The sequence below is a fragment of the Apteryx rowi genome, unplaced genomic scaffold (genome assembly GCF_003343035.1).
Source record: "Apteryx rowi isolate R43461 unplaced genomic scaffold, aptRow1 scaffold_1666, whole genome shotgun sequence".
NCBI lineage: Eukaryota > Metazoa > Chordata > Aves > Apterygiformes > Apterygidae > Apteryx > Apteryx rowi.
Genome location: NW_020447937.1, coordinates 8624 through 10415, shown reverse-complemented (window position 1 = coordinate 10415; position 1792 = coordinate 8624).

The window sequence follows — 1792 nt, the reverse complement described above, 5'->3', positions numbered from 1 at the left end:
CCTTGTCTTTTCCTGGTCTTGTCTACTGCCAGGCCTCCCAGTCCTTTGGCAGCATCTGTGTTAGCAAAGCCTCACCCATGGTAGAGGAAGATGCATCTGGGGAGGACTTTTGCCCAGCGGGCACACACAAGTCCATGGGAGCAGACGGGAAGCACACCAGGGTGCAGGGAGAGGTGGCTGGAGTCACTGCAATGCTGCTCCCAATTGTGTATGAAATGTGAGGGAGATTCCTGATGACTGGGAAAAGGCAGACATCGCAGTCATTTTCCAGAAGGGCAAGAGGGAGGGTATGGGCAACGACAGGCTGGTCCTCTTCATCTCAGTCCCTGGGAAGGTGATGGAGCAAATCCTCCTGGAAACCATCTCCAAGCATATGAAGGGCAAGGCCTGGAAGAGACAGCATGCGATGACCAAGGGGAAATGGAAAGCATGCCTGACCAACCTGATTGCTTTCTGCCATCAGATGAATGCCTGCGTGCACAATGAAAAGGGAGTGTGGCAAGATGTTTTACAGACTCCTTTAAAATGTCATGGTAACACGGATATGTTGAGACTTGTGCAAATTTGGCCATCGAGAAGTAGTGCATTTCCTTGAAGCTGATCACCCTGCTTTCCTCACCATTTGAGAGAGCTCAACACCTCAGAGTGCGACATGCTCTGCTCAAAGAGTGAGGGGTGGCATGGACAGCTATGGGCAGGGGGTGGTTTTCTGAGCTGTTGGGGCTCTGTGTGAGACACAAAAATATCTTGTTTAATGGTGTAGGCCTGATTATAGCAGAACTGTTTAGAAACTGACATTAAAAACGAAGCACGAAAGGAATTAAGAAAAAGACTGAAAGCAAAGAAATGTTGTGTTACACTTTTCAACTTTTTTTTTTCTGTTCTTATTATCTTTCTTGATTTATTTACTTTTTCTTAATATAGTGGTCTCTTAGGGCAATGTTGTGTTTTTACTTTTTTTTAAAAAAGGAAAGTAATTTTCAGAGCTGGGGTGGGATACAGTCACAGGGTCATGGACAGCTGGTGCCTTTGCAGGCACCCAAGTCCCCTCTGCCCAGCCTCCCTCTGCACCTCCGAGGGCTCTGGTCTCCCACAGGTCCCCTGCGAGAGCTGCCAGGCCCAGGCAGGTACCTCAGAGAGACCGGGGACTCCCCAAGTGCCCCTGGGTGCTTGTGGTTGGACAGCTGAGCTTTGCCTGGAAAGGTGAAGAACTGTTTTCAACATTTCAAAAATAGGAACACACTTTCCTCAGCTCAAATGATTGGCTAATTTTAATGTCAATGTTTTCCTATAATGAAATAGTGGAAATCTTCAGGAGGGGTATTAATCTGGGGAGAAGAAATATTGATCTGCCCTTGACCTTGTGTTTCCACTGCTCTGTCTATTAGGCTGTGGATGCAGTCTCAGTCATCTCTCACATATTTCCACATGTCCTGATTAAACTGGTCATTTCTAAAGGCATCTTGACATCAGACTCTCTGGACATATGCACTTTCCATAGTTTCCAGGTTTTCCTTTTCCCCTTGCTCTTTACCCCTTCAGGTACCTCTCAACTCTCCTGTTGCTGCTCTGAGCTGCTGGGAGTCTGAAGCTTGCCTCGTCTTTCAGCAGTCTCATTGTTGTCTTTTTAGCCAGCTCCTTTGTTGTGTTTCTGTCTATCCTTTCCTATCTATCTGTGGAAAGCATTTCAAGGAAGGTTATGCCTTGTGGGCGGTGGACCTCACTGGAGGCAGCTTGGACTTGGCATACAGTTGAGGAGTGTCTGGTATCTTTTATTAAACTGTTCCAAATT